Here is a 20,030-nt window from a genome sequence, read left to right as displayed (position 1 = left end):
GGATATACACTTACAGTAGTTACAGCACAAAGCCATACAGATAATTTTAAGCTTTTGTTTATTTGTGTACAGCTCTTTTGTTTGCTCTTAATTACTTCTGATGTTGCAAGTGTTCACAACCATAAAAAATATCAGTCATGAAACACACAATATCACATTTATGATTAGACTGCTGCACTCGAATGTATCTTGCAAATTTTCCTCCATGTATTGTCATTTCTGGTGGCATAAACACACCTCAGAGGGAAAAGTTCTTCAAAAAAAGCCTGTTGAGTCTACCAAGAGCATCTGGTACAACTGATGTTCTTCTTTACCCTAAATATTAATATAGGACATCATCCTGTGTTCCTTCTATACGATTATAAATATATTTTTTTGCCTGCCTCTTAATGATCACCTTAAATTTGCCACTGGTAAAATTCATGTGTAGCTTAATAGCAGAAAACCCCCATATTTACTTAGTGAAAACATATATAAACCAGTTACTTCAATGGTACATGTCATACAAAGACAAAAATAGTTATTTTATGGTGTACTCTCAGAACTTGTCTGGATTTGAAAAACTTCTGAAAGACAAAGCAGCTCAATATATTTTTTCTGGACAAAATACTTTTTTCCCCCTGGTAAATTATGTATTTTTTTCCTGTCAAATACTTGATGTCTGCTGATGGTAAACTTCACAAAAGTATCTTTTTAAATTACAATTTTCACAAGAAGTCCTTCAAACACCAGGAGACAGTATTTCTCAAATGTTCTCATTATTTAGAAGAAAATATGAATAAAAATTTTGCAAACTACATTAAATAATTAATTTAAAAAACAAACATGTCTACTTTCAGAAAGGACTCAATGTTCCTTGTGAGACCCTTCCAGCTCAGAATATTCTGATTCTTTGAAGGTACCTTTGCACATGTCTTCAATTGCCTCCACCTTCAAGAAAATGGTATGACGTAATGATATTGTAAGTACATTGCATTACCTACCTTCTATGAAAACAGAACTCATGGGAAACTGAGTAAGAGTTGTTTTTTTACTGTCCACAGAGATATTCAAGGCCTTTTATATTCTAGGAAAGTATTTTAAAGCTTTATTAAGCTACAGTATTTATCGTTATATCCCATTCCTCAACATTTTGGAGTGTTAAATGCACAGTGTAGACTTATGTTTATTTTTCTCACACAGAAAAAGAGACATGATAAAAAAAAATCAACATCAACATTTGACAGAGACTGAACTACCTATCAGTTTGGAATCCTCACTCAAGCTTCCTGATTTTGAAATGCGTACTTAATATATTGATAATATATCTTGTTCCTTTCTTCAGGCCATAAAAAACTGATACAAACAGCTGAACGGTATTAAAATGTCAGTGAAATTTTTTATCTGATCCAATGATGCTTTTAAAAAAATCCTGACTGACACAGGGCTGAGATAAAAACACCATGACATAAAAAAAGCATTAAAAAATCACAGGATCTGATCTATGAAGACATGAAAGTAAATATTTTTTTTATCAAAAAATTAGTGAGTTAAGGGAAAAACAGAGAAGATGGTCATGATTAACTTGACTGATCCTCTTGCACAGCATAGGACAAAAAAACCCAAACCAACCAAAGAACCAAACAGCCAAACTACAAATCAGAGGATTTAATCTATTCTTTCTGCACACATTACCCAATATTTACATAAACTGTAATATTAAACTTAAAAGGTGCTCAGTATTCATATAAAATCGTCATGTGATGAATAATCCTTCACCATAGAAAAGTGGCTTAATTTTAATTAATAGTAATTAGTGTTATAATTTCAGTATCAATACATGCTTCCATATTTGTATTCTACACACAACTCAGACAAGTTTTGAGCCTAAGGATTAATGTGACTGTACATGTTACTAATGCTGATACCAGTGACACAATAGTGCAGTTTTGCCTCAGAATCAATGTTAATTTGTCAAATTTTCAATCCTCCTGATAAAGGCAAATTTTGCAAAGCAAACTGGCAAATGTTAAAAGCTTACCATATCAATATTAATTAAAAACCAGCATCTACTCAAGATACCCTCAGTCATGTAGTATAACTCATAAATTATATTATACTCTGATATAGATTGGAGTTTAAATACTAGGTCTGCACCATTTTGGAGTTTGTACTGTATCAGAATAACTCCACTAGTTGTAGGAAATTGTAGGCTATTATCTGATGCATGTACAATAGAATATTCCACAGGCACAGACAGAATGTTTTAAGAGCATGTAAAAAAAAATCAGATTCACTGAGGGAATTTTTCTAAATAACAACTGCTCTTCCTTATACATGTTCATATGTCCTACTAACTTGTAAAGAAATTCTTTGTTCATCTTCCATAAAGTTTTCTATGCATGCAATTTAGGATTCTCTCTTGTAGGCTGCCATGTGTATCCCAGACTGGAAAACAATACCTGGGTTACACTGTTACCAAAATATGCAGAGATTTAGCTGGAATAAAAAAAAGGAAGTATTCTGCAACAACACAAATATATGGGCAAGATTTCAGTCCAGAAGAAAATTATAACAGACAGCTGTATAAAATAAAGCGATAATATGGATAAGTAACAGTTCCTACCCTGACCATGGCCTATTTGCCATTTTGATGGCAGAGCTCTATATATTCCACCAGCATGTGGAAAGAATTCACAAGGTAATTAAAAATATTATCATTTGAGTGTTTGGTTATTATATTAAAATCCAGTAGGAAAATTAAATGTGCTTGAGAATAAAGTCCTTTATCATTTGGCTCACAAAATCTCCTAGACTTCTGGCTTTTTGAATTCAGTGAATGGCTGTACATAATAGCACTTTTAAGTGAAAAAAAAAGCCAAAAAAAAACCAAACAAAAAAAACCCAAACCCAACCAACAAATCCCTGCAAATATTTTGACAGCCTGTAAACAACACCACAAGGAAGTAAAATCTCTGCCCTCACTTACCAAATAAAAATCTGAGTCATAATTTTTATTTAAGTTATGGACCCTTTGTTATATTGATTTGAACTGAAGAAATATGAAAAACTAAAGAAGATATCTTCAGTTTTCATGCCCAAGGTAAGAGATGACACAAGCTCTGAAATTCCAGTTGGTTGTTGGTTTTGGGTATTATTTCTTTGATTAGGTTTGGATTTTTTGTCCTTAGAACAAAGAAAGGAATTTATCTTCTTTGATTTACCTAAATCATGGCGCTTTCTACTAATTTTGAGTTAATTTGAAATAAAACAATTATAGAAAGTTATCCATTTGCATGTATACTTGCAGAAACATACAAAGCATACATTGCAATGGCAGCAGAGCAAAGAGATTGTGCTTTTTTTTCTAGAAATCACCTACATCTTCTTGCACTGTCTCACCACAGATACTTTTTTTTTTAAAGATTGCTTTATAAGGCTCTGTTAAAAAAAAAAAAAGAGAGATCTTCAGTGAGCCAGAAAAAAATGTAGAGATTTAAAGTCTTACATATATTTATAGGTAACTCAATAAAGACAGAAAACAAGGAGAACAGGAATATATTTTGAATGCCTTTTAAGTGGTTTCATCACCAGTCCAAAAATCTCCAGTTAGAGGGAAACATGACAAAACTGTATTTTCCCAATGAAATAATCCTAAATAATCCACTGAGAATTAGTCCTGCTAGTTGTTTGGGTTTTTTTTTTCCAGTTAAACATTTGATAAAGAAGAGGGTAAGTTTGTACTCTGTGTAAACCTTATGTCTAATATAGGTTTGCTTTTTTTTTTTTTCCAGTTATCACAGTTTAGCTGATGTCACTCAGTGTTACTAAACAATCATTTGAACAAAGCACAGAATTTAATTAATCACTTAAATGTGAGTCTTAGGCACTAGATTTAGGGAGGGAGAACACAAAGAATGCTGTTTCCACTCCCATTATACAATTTTGTAAACAGTATTTTCAAAACAGTTCAAATGGCATCAGTTATGAGTCCATTAATTCATTATCAGCCTTCCTGGATCCTTTGCCCTGAACCTGGGAATTGCAGGAAAGCTCTTTCTCCAGTACAAGATAACCTTTTTTGCAATCAGTATGACATATTGTGCTTGAGACATGGGACAAAATTAATCTCTGAATGCGAGCCTATGCCATAAAGTCATTGTCATTTCATGAATTGTCCATCATTTTTCTACATTTTTGTAAGACACTGACAGCTTGAATAAAAAATAAAAACAATTTTGGATAACCAAAGACTTCTGAAATGAGGAGGTCATGGATAGTTACCAAAGTGCTATGGGAATTGCTGGAAACAGGTTTGGCAGCAATGAGGAATGACAGCTTGTTCAAGGACTACTCTGGCTACTGTCAATGGGATGGCAGGATTAAGTAAAGGCAAAGGCCAGAGACTCCCTCCATCTGCCAGAAGCCTGGCTGAATTAACTCAGCACATGAGTCCGTGAAACACTCGTCAGCTGCACATCTCTCTGAGGCTCTCCTGATGCTGTTTCCTTTGGTTTGGCACGCTGAACAAATAGCACTCCAAGTCTGAAACACTCTGATTCGACAGGTTTACCAGCAACAGAGGAGACAGTCATTCAATGTGATTTAGTATTTTGGTAAAATTAATAAAGTGAAACAGAACATAATCATCACAACTCCAGCCTTCAGAGCTGGATACTTTTCACTTCCTTACCTTACCATCACCCAGAAGTCTCCAAGATACAAGCCAAGATCCAAGGATACACAACATGGCCTCATTTAGCAAATAGTATTGCCACTTCAAGCTCTTATGCTACAAGTCTGGTCCTCTAACAGTCCTGCATTCACCACCTCCAGTGTCTGCTCCTACCTCTTCCCCTTTTCTCCTAAATCAATTCTTATCTAAAATAAGTTAGCCTTAGTGACTGGCATCTCATCCACCACAAACAGGTCCTGGTTGCAGTTTCTCAGGTAAGTTTCCCTGAAAATTAACTCCCTGGTTCTGCAAAAAACCTTACTCCTAGCCCATCCAAGGCTGGCTGCCCCCTCAGACAATGCAGCCACAACCACCAGAAAACTCCTACAGCAAGCCCAGCAGCAAACCGAGGCTCCCCACTGGCACCACGGCAGGTGATACAAACAGCAGGGTACAGGCACAGCACAGGCCTCTCGAGGGAGGGCCCCACAAAAGAGTAGAAAGCAAAACAGGTGACTCGTAGGGCTCTTCCCATCTCCTCATGCCTGCTCCTTGCCACTCCTTTCCCTCACAAGCCAGGAGATTGCTCCCACAGCCACGCTGTGGCACAAGACTGCCCTCCATGACCCTGGCCCTGCCCAGCTGTGCTCCCTGGCTCCCAGCTTTCCTGGGCATGGCATGAGTAGCTCCCTCCCACACTAGCAGCAATTTTCCAGAAGGTTCTATAGGCAGCCCCAGCCTCGACCTCTGGCCCTCAGCCATGTTGGGGTGTTACTCTCCCCACAAAGAGAGCCTTGGCAGGAGGCTGAAACAAAGCAGCCCTTTGCACACCTGCAAGGGACATTCAGCTACAGCCAGTGAGAAGAGAAAAAAAGCATCGGAGATAAATCCGTATTTTGCTCTCTGCTTCAGTAGAATGCTGGACATCAGTTTGTACATTGCTTCCAACTCATTTAAAGGGAAGTAGTTTTCCCTAACTTGAAGCCACCCTAGCAGCAGCTTCTTGTATCATTAAACCAATTATGTTATTGATGAACACATCTATCAGAGTCTCGTAGGTTAAAAAGAGATGCTTCTTGCTATTAAGCTGTATTCAAGCACAATCAGTTTCAACTACAGGCTCTCACTTCTCTCTAAATAGAAAATGTTAGAGAGACTAGTGGATTTTCTCTTTGTTTGGTGAATATTTACCAACAGGGGAACAGATTTCCTCAGCTAGAAGAAAACAGTAATGACTTGTTCCTCACCTAGTTTGCCCAGAAGGGTGATCATTATAAATTACCTTATTGACTGATGGCTCTGCACAGCACCCTGTGTGCTTCAGTGGTCTGAGTAATCAACATGCTAAATGCAGGTAAGTGGTCATTTACAACAAAAAATTACTACTGGACAAGCAAACTCTTTTATCCAGATGCAGAGTTTATTTCCATTTTAGTTTTTTTGATGGATTGAAAATTTTCTTGGTGAATTGAGAATTCTTTTCAATTTTCAAACAGAAACTTCTGAGACAGGGTTATAGGGACACTGATATCTACAACTGTAGATATCTATATACACTTGTGTGATTACTTGTAAATAAATTGCAACTGTAATTCCCATGGAAGTTATATCTTTGCATGTAAAATGCAACTCTCAGGCTAGATAATACATAAGAAAATAGGCAAAGTTTAAATTAAAGCATCTAAAAAACTTAATTGAATTTGATTAAGATTTTATCTCTCAATACATTAAGGGCACTATTATCTAGGTAATTCTAAAACTATCCTTGAATCATTCATTCTGTAATTGGCAAAATCACCAATATTCAAAGGAAATTTAAAATGAGTCTTTAGGTTTTGTTCTAAGTAATTTTTAATGTATGTCACTATGTTGAGGAACCAACACTGCGTGATAAAAAAGGAGCACTCCAAATTTCAGATTTAGACCTTGAATGTTTTGTTGGTTGATTTGGTCCATATTTTGTAGTACGACAAAAATCTTGCATCTCTGATGACATAGAGACATTAAATATTATTTCACATCCTGCAATTTTTGTGCGGTTGTAGAACATCTTTAATAGCATGATTTTTTAGAACGGATCATTTTAACAGAGGCTTCCTCAATTTTTTGAGTTGTAGCTAGAATAATGATATTTACATCTATTCTCTAAAAGCATAATACTATAGAACTATTTTCTTTCAGGGATGAGAATGGGAGAAAGAGAGTATAAATGTCCATTAATACAAAAGGATAACATGCAGACTTGTAAGAAAATATAATAGGGATGGTGGCATTATATTTCTGTGGTCCTTATCAAAACTAACAATCCTATGTGTATGGTTCGTATTAAAGAATTGATTTATTGTTTGAGAAAGAATTGTAAGGTCAAAAACCAGTAAAAATTGGGGCCTTCTTTACATCTCGCTTTCCATTTCCTAAACAAGGAACTTTATACAGAGGTGTGGTATACCTCAATGTGGTACAAAATCACAAAATTAAATTACTGCTGGCTTCAATATTTTAAAATATAATGAACTAAGAATAATTAAAAGTCATGGAAATTATTATGACTAAATATCATCTGACATATAGTATATTAGCCAAAACTTATACGCCACTTTATGCCAGAGATGTTTTGTTGCTCAGAGGAATTAACCATCCTGATTCTTGGAACATTGGAAGCAGATGATGTTTAGGATGTGATTTCTACGGAAGTAGGTTGGCTGTGAGAATTAGGGACTTAGGTAATTTAATCAATGACTTTGATAATTCTTGCTATTTTTTGGAGGATATGGATGAAATTTCCAGCGTACTCTGCATTTTTTCTGAAATGAAACTGTCGTGGGGACAGGACATTTTCATGCTTATTATCCCAAATCGTGGTTTCTGTCCCCTGCTCCGTTTGTTGTGTCTATCGTTTTTGTCCTTCCCCCCCCCGCCCCTGCCTTGGGGCTGGGCTTTTTGCATGCTTGCTTGGCCGGCTGGCTGCTTGCTTGCTCTTCTAGCTTTGCTTCTCTTTCTTTTTTTTTCTTGCTTTTTTAGCTCGCTTGTTTTTTTCGCCATTTTTTTCCCTCCTTTCCCCGGTTTCTGTTGTTCCCTTCCTTCCCTTTTCCCCCCCCCGCCCCCCTTTCCCCCCCCGAAGATATCGGACCGGCACCGGGCAAGGGGCTCTGTCCGGGGTCTGCAAGAGAAGCTTCGTACCCTCCGCAGCGAAGAGAGAAACGGCTCGACCCCTTGGACTGGTGAAACATCTGTTGCCATCTCGGGCTATTTCTCTTGTGCTGGGAGTGTTTTTTTGTTGTTCTTTAATAAACAAGCTTTTTCCACTTCCCCTCTGAAGAAATTCTTCCCGAACCCAGTGGTGGGGAGGGGGGAAGGTGCGGAGGGTTTTGTTTCCTATAAGGGGCTCCTTTGGAGATATTTTCCCTAATTTGTCCTAAACCAGTTCAGAAACTGAGACATGGATTTAATGATTGAGATGTCAAAAGGAAATTTTGTAATGTCGGAGTTGTGCATACGTATGCATCTAAAATGAAAAGAGAGATTTGAAAAACATCATATAAAACAGCTCTATATCTTATTTAGATTCAAGATAATACTATCAAGACAACATTTTTTTTTGAAATATGTTATAATTTTGCTTACTACTTTCTTTATTGAAAGGTAATTTAAATTTAGATTTTTAACTAAAACTACAGTCTATAGTCTATAGACAGTATAGTCTCCCAGTTCATCCACCAGCTATAGTTTTGAACATAGTTTTTTTTATTACCCCAAAGTTTATACTTAATATCTGTAAGACTTCACTTACTGTATTTCCAAATACAATTTATCATAACAGAGTAGAGCACATTGGTTATGTTGAATTTTCCTAGCTGGTACATATTAAGAAAGCGCAAAAATGCAGCTAAATCCAGAGTGGTTCGCACATCATCTACAATAAAAGCATGTTACAGGGTGACCTAATTATATTTCATTTTATACCCAAGTTGATGATTTATTGAAGGGTGTGGAAATTTAACAAACTCATTAATAAAATAAAGCTTTTTCAAAAGCATATTCTGCCAACATGAAATATTTATCTAAATGTAGAGCACCTATTACTTTAGTGGCTAGAGACTCATCAGCTAAAAAAACTAATTAAAACAAACCGCCACAAACAAATACAACCAAACGCCATACATTCTTTCAAAATTCCTATTCTCCCAAAATTAGAAATTCCAAATAGCTACAGAATGCAATGGCTGACCTTATGTACTTTTCCTAAGAAAATATACTGTTTCCTGCCATGCCCACTTTGGCCCACCATCTCCACCAAAAAGAGAAAGGAAAAAAAAAAAGAAAAAGAAAAAAGTTCCTCTCAAAAGAAGGGAAAACTGGAGAAAAGTGATACGGACTTTGGTGCAGACTTTGATAAACAAACTTCCCACGTAGAAGGGAAGGGAAGGGAAGGGAAGGGAAGGGAAGGGAAGGGAAGGGAAGGGAAGGGAAGGGAAGGGAAGGGAAGGGAAGGGAAGGGAAGGGAAGGGAAGGGAAGGGAAGGGAAGGGAAGGGAAGGGAAGGGAAGGGAAGGGAAGGGAAGGGAAGGGAAGGGAAGGGAAGGGAAGGGAAGGGAAGGGAAGGGAAGGGAAGGGAAGGGAAGGGAAGGGAAGGGAAGGGAAGGGAAGGGAAGGGAAGGGAAGGGAAGGGAAGGGAAGGGAAGGGAGTTACACAGCTTTCTAGTCCTGGATACAGGAGACTTGCAAAGAAGTTTTAGTTTTACAATAGGCATCTTTGGCATGGAACACTTGAAACTGCCATCCAAGAAAATGCCAGTTCTTTTTAGCACAAGTTCCAGACTTTCAAAATTGTGTAAATTCAATGGCAAACATATCATGGACCCATAACTTCTCCAAATACAAAGGAGCAGCACCGGCACATCCCTCCTATAGAGACCCAGCACCGCATGCCACCTCAGCTGGGCTGGAAGAGGTCAGGTTGAAGGAGTTGGTACTGTCAGTGTCAGGTAGGTCTTTATTTTTTTACTTTCAGATACATACACATTTTCTACATGGAATACTTTCATATACTGTACAGAATTTCTCTCTGGATCTTAGCATAAATCCAAAACATCTGCAGCTATCTTACGGAAGTGAAGATTATGAATAGTTATAGAAGTAGGAAAGACTGATATTCCTGATATATGCATAGATAGTAAGATTGGTCCAGAATCACTGTCTGAAAAATGTTCATGGCTGAAGAATTTTTTGGTTCCTCTTAAGAATGTTAATCTATGACAGAGTCAAAGAAAATCATGATGGTAAACCAGAATGGAGATTCACAGTATATAATTTATTTCTTAGTAAATGTCTATTGGCATACTCTTATGTCAAGATTTATACAAAGTAACGAAGGATTTATAGAAAGTAATGAAAGATACATCTTCTCGATGAAAAGAATTTGAACTGTTTTGCATGATAAAAGCATATGGATGAGTTAATCTTGACGTCCTGTAAATCTTGACATTCCCTCCTCCAACATTCTGGTGTGGATCAACCACACAAAGTGACAGCAGTTCTTGCAGTGGGCTTCTCCAAAATTTTTAGGCAGGAACACTTAGTTATAAAAACAGGTGAATAAGTTAATGAGTTTCAGATACACGTATATATATATATACATGGACAAAAAAAAAAAAAAGTAGAAATCTAGGTGCCTAAGAGAATTATAAAATCATCACAGATGAGAGTTTGGTTTAGATTGGTATGTAATAGAGTTGGACAGGTTTTATGTATGTTTTTCTCTCTGTGCAGTATAATTTCACTTAATTCTTTAAAGTTACTAGGAAGTTTGATAAGTCCCAGGCATGTTGTATTTGCTGTGTTTGGGCAAGACTTTGAAAAGATGAGCTAGAGTGAGGTTGATATTGCACCTCACAATGGAGGCAGGTATGTATAATTATTTAGTATTCCCCTGGAAATAACCCACTAAAGTGTGCTATGTTAGGGTAAGGTACAACTCCAGTTTGAACAATTTTCCAAAATAGTACAAAAATTGTGACAGAAACTATTGATTTATATTGACATTATTTCACTGATGTTGTCTTCCTGATCCCATCCATCCTAAAGATCTGTAAGCTTTTTTCCAAGGCCTTAGAGATGTTGTGGCAGTCAAACAGTATATGGATACAAAGTGCAAAAGAAACATCTTTTCCCAGAGTGTTGTCCCTGATCTTCAGAATAATGTCTCCATGACACATCTGCTTGATTATGCCCCTTATGCAGTTCAGGGACAATTTTCCATTTTTGATGGACATTGTAGAGCTTTCGCACTTTGCTCCAGCTTTGCTGGTGATAAAGCACCTCAAAACAGGCAGTGATATTTGTTTTATTGGCATAAGGTAATAAAGAGCAGGTACTGATGACATTGCTGTAATTTTACTAGTTAGATTTTGTACATATAGACAGATGTATGACAATGCCAAGAATTAATGGACAAACATCCAAGACTGAGTCCTTTGAATATTATTCAAGCTCACCTGAAGCTGCTTAGAATTTCCTGTGTCTCAAAATAGGGCAGGGAACTTGAAAGTATGTTTCCCCATCAGAAGTTACTCATGATTTCATTTAAGAAGTTAGGCTCAAATTCTGTTTCCACACACAGTATTAAAAAGTCATAGCCTGTTATAAGTTAACTAAAAAGAAAATAGCATAAAGGTATGCTTATATTATTTAATCCAGTTCAATAAAATGCACCAGCAGCAGGAATTTTCAGATGAGGTTTTTCTTATTTACACATTAATTTCAGAACTGCTCTTACACATCAATAGAGCTCTGATGCATAGAATTAGGAACTATTAATGCATTTTAAGAAGCTGGGGAGAGCAAAACACTACAATGTATTTTCAGAAGGTTTTAGAAGTTGGTGAAGTCTATGTACCCCTATGAAATAGACTTCTAAAATGGAAATGTATAGAATTTAAAGGACTATAATATATTTTTATTTTCTGATACACATAATTTCCATATACTGCAAAATATTTATACTGTGACTGTTAAGAATTCTGGGATAAAAAGAGCTTCTACCTTCTGATCATTACATAGTATTAAGAGCAAAACTATTGGTTTCACTATGTTCAACAACAACAAAAAAAAAAATAATTTACTAATTTTTGACCGTTCATTTAGTTTATCTTGACAGCTTACCCAAAAGTGAATTTGACAGAGGTTTGATGTGGGCTATTTTTTGGTGTTTTTTTTTTTTTTTTTTTTTTTTTTTTTTTATTTTTTTTTGTTTCTTTAGTTTGGTTTGTTGGTTTGATTTGTTTTTCTGTTTAATATCCGATAACTGGACAGAAGCAACAGAACTTTCAGTCATATGTCCTAAATCAGTCACAAAATGTTCTGAGGGGAAAAAAAAGGTTTATAAATGCTCAAGGTGTCACCATAGATTTGTCACTGCTGTAAGCACATTTATTCTCACTGTTGCAGATCCACCAGAGGACAATGAATCACTTCTCACTATCAGCTGCTCTGCAGAACTTTGTTCACTCACTTTATGCTCCACAGACTGGTGTTAATATTCAGAGATCAGACCAGGATTTACCCTTGTCTTTTTCCAGTGCCAAATGTAATCAGTGTTTTGCAAAGCAACAACACTTTTTGCTCACTTCATAATATCTTGAAATTCAAACAAATCCAAAAATTTAAAGTGTTTTTCTCAAAACTGTACTGTGTGTTTTAATTGTAGTTTGTTGCATGCTGCTCAGCAAAGCCTTTCTGTTATCACATCACAGCATTAAGGCAGATTACGTAAACAAAGTTTCCAGTATCAAGGAAAATAATATTTTGTTAGGATCCTGGCATCTGATGATCTGCATTTCTTGGTGACACCTGTCTTACAAGTTGTAGCCTCAAGTGGCTTCATAATCAGCAAACCCTTTTGTGGTACTCAGGGAATACATCTGGGTTCTACATGGCTGTATTCCTAAAAATTACAAATTTTCTCTAACAGGGAAACTATATACTTCTGTATATACTTATAGAAACTATAAGCTTCTATGTGGAATACAGACAGCAAAGGATAAAATTAAATACAGGTACAAGCACACATTGTGCACATTTACAACTCACTTAATTGAATGGCTTGGGTTGGAAGTGACCCCAAAGATCACCCAGTTCCAACACACCTGCCATGAGCATGGATGCCATCATATGTATATAAATAAATATATGTATATAGGATTGTATATAAATTTGAGGAAGCTGCAGGTGCTGTTTCAATGCAATTGCATTTGCTTTATCATTTTTTTACAGCAAATAAAAATTAAAAACAAACAAAAGATTCTGATTTTTATTGTATTATGATGTGTATTTTAGATTACATTGTTATTGCTTCTCTTTAATATGTTTTGACAGCACATGTAATAATTGTTTTTGCAAACCTCTACTTCTAAAATCTAGTAATTTGAATTATTGCCTTCATATATTATAGAAAACATAAAATATGAAAAAAAATCTAAGTATTTCTTATTTGAGTACATGTCTGAAGAACTATTGTTTCTCTCTTTAATTATTCATCAGACATTAATTATTTGTTCATGCTTAATAAAGCACCCCAGACTCTTGCATTTTCCATTAGCTGAAGTGACTTCTGTCAACTTTGAGTGACTTCTGTTTGCCATAATAATACTTTACATTTGCACAACAGTTTTCATTCAAAAGTATTTCCAAGTGCTTTGCTTAGTGTTTTTATATAAAGGATAAATTAACCAACCAGTAAATTAGAGTTACTTCTGGAGTGAAGCTCTGCAGAAACTTTGTGCCAGACCCTTACATGGGTTTATTTTTTTATCTTTTACATAAAATTTCACTGATTTCAAGGAAGCAAAGCATACAATTATATTAAACTGTGTTTTATACAGGAGAAAAGAGTCTTGCTACTAGGGTGCTTGACTCTAGCCAAGAAGAAGTCTCTGCTCCTTGCTTATGCTACACACTTCCTGCCCTTCCTCCAGCATTTTAGTCTCATTTGAGCCTTAAAAAAAGTCATATGATCAGAGTATCCTGAGTTGGAAGAGAACTTAAAGAATCATCAAAGTTCAACTCCTGGCCCTGCACAGGACAACCTAAGACTCACACCATGTGCCTGAGAGCATTGTCCAAATGCTTCTTGAACTCTGTCAGGCCTGGTGCTGTGACCACTGCTCTGGGGAGCCTGTCCTGGTGCCCAGTGACCTTCTAGGTCAAAAGCTTTTTCCTAATAGCCAACCTAAACGTCCCCTGAGAAGACATCATGTCATTCCCTCAGGTCCTGTCACTGGTCACCACAAAGAAGAGTTCAGAGTCTGCCCCTCCTCTTCCTCTCACATAGAAGTTGTAATTGCAATGAGGTCTCTGCTCAGTCTCCTTCAGGCTGAACAGACAAGTAACCTCAGCCACTCCTTGTGTGCCCTCCCCACCAATCCACCTTTCACCATCTTTGTGGCCCTCCTTTGGATGCCCCCTAATGTCTTTATATGTTTTTTATATTAGGGTACCCAAAATGCACAGGAGACTCCAGGTAAGACCATCCCAGTGCAGAATGGAGTGGAACAATCACCTCCTTTGACTGCCTGGCAATGATGTGCCTGAGGAATTACTACTACTAATAATAATAATGCCATCTCAGCTTTGATGACTGTTCATATGAACATAATTAATTACTTGAAATGCAAGCAAATAATAGTTAACTTTAGCCACCTTTTAGTAATGAATAAGCCCTCTTCTACCAGCAGAAAGATAATTTGTATGATGCTGAATTTGCAATAAGCTAATAATATATCTAATGAAGATCATCTTACAGTTTGAAGCACCAATTATCTATCTTAGAAGTAATATTTGATTTATTCTATATTTTTAGCAATTTTATTATATTGGATGAACCCCTATCTGTGTACAACAATAAACAAAGTATCTTGAGGTCCTGGTTGGAATTTCTAGTTGCTGTTTAGTAGAACAAAGTTCTATATTGATATGTCACAAGATAGTTGCTATAAGAGGATGCAAAAATAGGGAGATTATTCAGATGTGCAGTAAAACCAAGAAATATCTTTTTATCTTTTTCTTTTTTTTTTTTTAATTCAACTTGGCTTGATTATACTCCTTCATTGTGCGTCTCAAACATCACAGAGTGTGTCAATCCTTTTTGTTTTCTTTTATTTTTTTCTTGAATGGAGTTGGCAGTGTGGGAATCTCTCCAAACCATGCAATTTAAAGTAGCAAGTTGGTTTAGGGTGGGTAAAATAATTTACTAACGTGAGATTTTTTTCATTCAAGGATGGCAGGAATAAGAAAATTCTTCAAAACTGGAACAGGGGGAAAATTATTTTGCTTGTCTTTTGACATTCATGTTTCTTCTGGCCTCACCTCAGCATGTCATTGCAGTGCTTACAACTACTTTGCTGTGCTTTACAAAAAATTAAATTATTTTCCTTAGCCTGCAGTAGACCATTCTATAATTCTTTCTGAAGAATCCCAAGTATCACAAGTAATTGTACAAAGTTTACAACCCCACAAGTATTAGTACAAACTTCACAAATGGTTTCAGGTCCAGTGGTGCAATGAATTTAAAGAAAATAAAGGGTAATAAGCAGAACAAAGATGTTGAATTTGGCTCACAGTAACTTCAGTGTGGCTGCTCATATGAGTAAATGTTTTCAGAATTAAAACTTTCTCATTTTGTGAAATAGTGATCCAAAATCCATGGTCACAAAGCAAGCTGTGTAAGGGAAGAGTATGTCACTTCTAGAAACTCTGGATTATTTTCAGTCCAATATAACAGTGTGCAAGGGATTCTTTTTGTTTGCTTGTTTTTGTTTGGGTTTTTTTGGGTTTTTTTTGGTTGTTGTTGTTGTTGTTGTTTTTGTTTGTTTTTTGTTTTTTTGTTTTAAGCTAGTTGCACCATTATTCACAGTTATTTGGATAAATAGACTTTAGCTTCTTGGACATAAGTGATGTTTCATATTCACATTAGTAATCCCAGGGATTACTTTAAAATTTTTGCTAAACATATTTCCTGCTTCTCCTTTATGGGACATAAAGTAACTTCTACCATTAATTGACAGTAAAATTTTCAATTATGTGCAATAAAAGTAACCAAAACAACCCTCCCCAACAAATGAACAAAATATAGAGAGATTGTTAGCTGCTCTGTATTATTAAAATGGTCTACACCCAAAATAAATTAAATCAAGAATAATTTTTTTTGGTAAAAAATCTAGAAACTAGATGTATCTTTGTATTGCAGCTTGCTGTGTAATATCATAGGAGGAAAGAGCCCCCTAATGGCTTTAAGTTTGCTAGGAAAATAAAAACAAATTTTGCATTCTGTGACTTCAACCTGGAAATAAACACAACATTCATTTCAAAAAGGTCAAATTAATCTTTTGAGAAAAAGGTGACATAACTGAATCAGTTTAAAGTGTTGCAAAAAGTCCAGATTAACATTAACAAAATCAAAGACCTGAAAGAAAATGCATCGTTTGTAACATACAAACTCTTAACTCTTTCTAATTTGTGGCTTTTTCATGTAATTTTTCTGGATCTGACAAAAGAAGATGATCAAAATATTTATCGTAGAAAGGAATAACATATGAGTAGAAAAATATGAATGTAAGCTTAACTAATTGTTTGGGTTTCTGATTCTCTTTTGAGTTTTAAATAAATAAATTTAAAGTTCAAATGAAATATTCCCATTGCAAAAAGAAACACTTTTTCGTGTTATTTTGAGTTTCATGGCTTAGATGTAACCTGACTAGTAGCAGACATTAATCTGAAGGGAAAAAATTGCTGTTTTTGAAATCACAGAATTACCGTGACTTTTTTTCTAATCGGAAAATTATAAGGTATATTTAAAGAGCACATTATACTGAACAAGAATTTTCAGAGAGAAAAGAGAGATATTATAAGAGCTTTAGAAAAGCTTTTGAGCATACATAAAGGACTTCTTTTGCTAGTCAAACTGCACATGAAATATACTGAGGCAGGTCTTAAACTTTGTAAGAATACAAAGTGAATTAGACATTCAATTATCTTAGCTCTTTATAAAATACTGTCTATGCTTGGTAAATTTAGCTCTCAATACCCATGTCTTTGTCTCAGTGTTAAAATTTTCAGTCAGATAATTAAAATGTAAAGATTTTCCTTCTATTACGTATGATCAGATTCTGCACTCTGACTCCATAGTCAATGTAGGCAGTGATCACCTTTGGCAGTATTTTATGTGTGTAAAATACCACATAATAAACCTTTGGTGTCAAAATGTGCCCCCAAGAGAATGTCTGGCTACCTGGAAAGAGTTTCAGAAGGAAACATCAAAATTGCTGGCATTTGTGTATATAAGAAATAGCATAAACACTATTCATATAGAAAATACAAGGTATTGAAATAGCACAGATGCTATAGTTTAAGTAAGCCTTTAGTTTGGGGCCATCAATTTAGTTCCTGTTTTGCAAGTGTTTATTCATATGATACATTATAGCAGACAAAACTTTCTCTTAAGCATTGCATATTTTATCCATATGATCACCTGGATATCCCCTTGAAATTATTGTTAGTTTGTAAAAAATCTTTATATACCCAAGGTCCTCAATTCTTATATGTCTTTTAAAAATGATAAATAATCATTTTAACAACTCCACTTCTCATCTGGGTTTTTGAGAAGTCATTAATTATTTAAGTATGGTGTTTTCTGGAAATTTATTCAAAATTACCTGGTAAAGGAAATGAAGAAAGTGCTTTTCTGTAGTTGTGATTCTTTAGTCATTGGATAAACTGGATTACATGTAGGTCCACCTCCTAGCAGCAAGACCTTGCTATAGGCAGTTTCTTAACTGGCTAAAGCATTGGAATACTGTACTTGGCTAGGTCAAAGTCTACTTAAATGCTTGCATTAATAGATTGATGCCTCTACTTCACCCAGAGGGAACAATCACAGTATCTGGCATGTGAAAAACTCTGCAGTTTGGAACAAGGAGCAGAGTGCACAAACTGATGAGGAAGGTGGTACATGTTGTCACAGCTGGAAGGAATATGCGGCTAATGAAGGAGCTGTCTTAGCGTTATGCTCCCATGGCCTGTAAACACCCAGTCAATCAACTTCCTGATGTACTTCAAATTCAAAAGCTGGGTTATTGCAGATGTAGTCTATCACCTTCAAAATCACAGCAATCTATCACAACCTATCACAGCAAAACCACTTAAAACACAGCTGAAGGAAATACATAGAAACTTTATGTGGAGCTCTGCATTTAGGAGACAGTAGAGTCAATGTCATACCAAAACAGGCAATCAGTCCATGGGATGGCTGCTTCAAACATACAGCACAGTGTAATACAACATCCTAGGTTTCATATTTCTAGTCATAAGCCTTGAGGTTTGCTTTGCAGCAGAATGCTAGCAATAACTACTGTATCGATAAAAAATGGCAGAAAATGATAAATTATTTAAGGCTAACCATATTTGCTCAGCAGTGGCATGCTTGCAGTTGAAAGACAGATACTATTTCAAACTGCTGACAAGCACTGAGAAATCCTTCAGGTAAATGCTCTCTCTACCTGGCATCACAATATGTACACTAACGGATCAATAATATGGGAGAGCTTGTTACTCCACTGTTTAGCATGTATGGGACAAGTTATATTACAACATCATCCAAGTGGTTAGAAATAATCTTTTCTGTTGTTTCATTCCATTCACCTGAAGGGTTAAGCATGATAAATGCAATGTACAAACCATGTCCTATGAATTTTCTTTAGGTGTACATAACAATTGTTACATAGAGTCTGTGAGTGAAAGAAATACAAGTGCAAAAATGCATTCTGAGAACAAATGCCAGGGCTTGTATTTAACATGCAAGATACAAAAGGAATAATTCCTTTCTTATCTGCTCAGAAAAGCAAATGATAATTTCCTTACCTGGAAGATCAAACTCTGTATATCACCAATAATATGAGAGGTAAGGGGAGAGAATGAATTTTTGTCTTCCGTAATAAGCCTTTCTTCAGAGAAGCAGAACATCAGAGATGTAATTGTAAGTGAAACGAACTATTCCAAGATCCAGTCTGTCATCAGTTGCACTGGCTTAGAGCTGGCATCCTCTTGCAAATGAAAAAAGGGTAGCTCAGCAAGTTCTCCACTGAAGGAGCTCAATATCAGTGTTATCAGGCACCAGCTGTCACACTCTGATGCTACAGTGGGTACAGTCTCCCTCTATTGCATGCTTTCTCTCGCTTGCTCTCCCTCTCTCTCACCCTGACGTTCACTCAGCTCTGAATCTGAGCTCCTTCTGCTGCTGTATAATCAATCTAGCCTGTCTCAATCTAATAGGCCTCTCTTTAACCAGCCAATCAATAGCACAGATTCCGCTGCTGCTCCCCAGGGTCTTTACCAGGAGCAGTACAAACAATAAGAGTTTGGCCAGCAGTTTAACTTAGTATTTTTCATTATTTTATCTCTGTTAAAGAAAAATTGTTTAGGAGAGCCCAGGTTCAAAGCTATTTTCTCTGTGTTTTTCGTGATAGTTATATAAACACACGCATTGCACTGCAGTAGCATTCAGAACACTTTAAAATTTTTACCCATTTTACGTGTTTTAGAATGCATATTTAAAAAGAAAAAAAATAAACACACACACATGCTCCCCCCATGGCCCAGTCTAGAAATGAACCTGCATGCCAAGCCTCAGGCTTTGTATTCTGAAAAATCCAGTAATATATTTTGTAACTGGAATTGTTTATGGCAATTGTGGAAATTTAACATAAACTAAGAATCAGGAGAACTGGGCTTCACAGACTGTGTTCCTAACCCCTGGCAGCTTGAACTGCTTTCCTACACTATCTGTGTTTCACCTTGTGTGTTTTGTGGGAGGTTATGCAGGTTTTGTTCTTTGTTTGTTTGGGGGTTTTGTTTATTTCTTTGTTTGCTTGGAGGTTTGCGGTTGTTTGGGGTCTTTTTTAAAAGAAAATTGTATGGAAATATCATAGATTCAGATACAAGAGGTGAAGATACAGTATCTATTCAGCAGATTCACATGGGACAGCTAGAATACTGGTCAGAATTAACTGATTGCAGGAAATATCTGCAGTATGCTACAAGCATGCCTTGTGTTATTTTGCGCTTCATTCCCCACATATGCAAGAAATAGATTCTCCTTTGCTAGGTAAAAACAAAATTTCAGAAAAGATATTGTGCAAGGTATGTATTTTTTGCAATAGACTGGCATGCCTTTTCCATTTTTTAAAATTTAATTTTATTTCATAGTTCGGGGACACTAAATCATAAGGATATTGATTTAAGGCCTGCTCACTCTGGTTGCAGGTGAAAATTATGAACCAAATTTCATGCTCAAGCAAACTGTGGGAGAGTACCAGCCATCCTCTGAA

General features: G+C 36.0%; 1 protein-coding gene across 4 annotated transcripts in view; it reads right to left on the bottom strand.

Moving 5' to 3' along the window:
• The window catches only part of CDH18 (cadherin 18), a 499,122-nt gene extending 480,227 nt beyond the window's left edge, over positions 1-18,895 (bottom strand). For all 4 annotated transcript variants that reach the window (XM_064427840.1, XM_064427851.1, XM_064427862.1 and 1 more), the window contains exon 1: positions 18,565-18,895. The gene's annotated coding sequence lies outside the window, so the exon portion shown is untranslated. The remainder of the gene's footprint in view (positions 1-18,564) is intronic.
• Positions 18,896-20,030: the final 1,135 nt, after the last annotated feature.

This window comes from Passer domesticus, chromosome 1 (assembly GCF_036417665.1).
Source record: "Passer domesticus isolate bPasDom1 chromosome 1, bPasDom1.hap1, whole genome shotgun sequence".
Classification (NCBI taxonomy): Eukaryota; Metazoa; Chordata; class Aves; order Passeriformes; family Passeridae; genus Passer; species Passer domesticus.
Note: the sequence above shows the minus strand (reverse complement) of the source record. Positions and strands in the feature narration are given on the sequence as shown.